Below are 320 nucleotides of genomic sequence, written 5' to 3' on the forward strand. Positions count from 1 at the left end.
ATCTCTACTTTCATTAATTTTGGGGTGTCTTATTCAATTTTATAGCATTTGGAGAAAAACATTGAAGTGGTTTTGAAATAGTTATGGTTATGCGGCCATGTGAGAGGACGTGTCTTCACCGCTCTGCTGTTCTAGTCTAAGAATTTAAAAAAACTCTTCTCTAAGAAAGAGAAGAGTTTTTTAAAACTCTTCTCTTTCAAACTGTACTAAAGGACAAATGAGCAAGCGAGTTCGAAATAATGCCTAAAGCAGCAAAAACGCCCCAAGCAGTAAGCGAAAAGGCGAAACAGCATAAATTAACGGACTACCATCTTCGAGGT

The sequence above is a fragment of the Etheostoma spectabile genome, unplaced genomic scaffold (genome assembly GCF_008692095.1).
Source record: "Etheostoma spectabile isolate EspeVRDwgs_2016 unplaced genomic scaffold, UIUC_Espe_1.0 scaffold333, whole genome shotgun sequence".
Classification (NCBI taxonomy): Eukaryota; Metazoa; Chordata; class Actinopteri; order Perciformes; family Percidae; genus Etheostoma; species Etheostoma spectabile.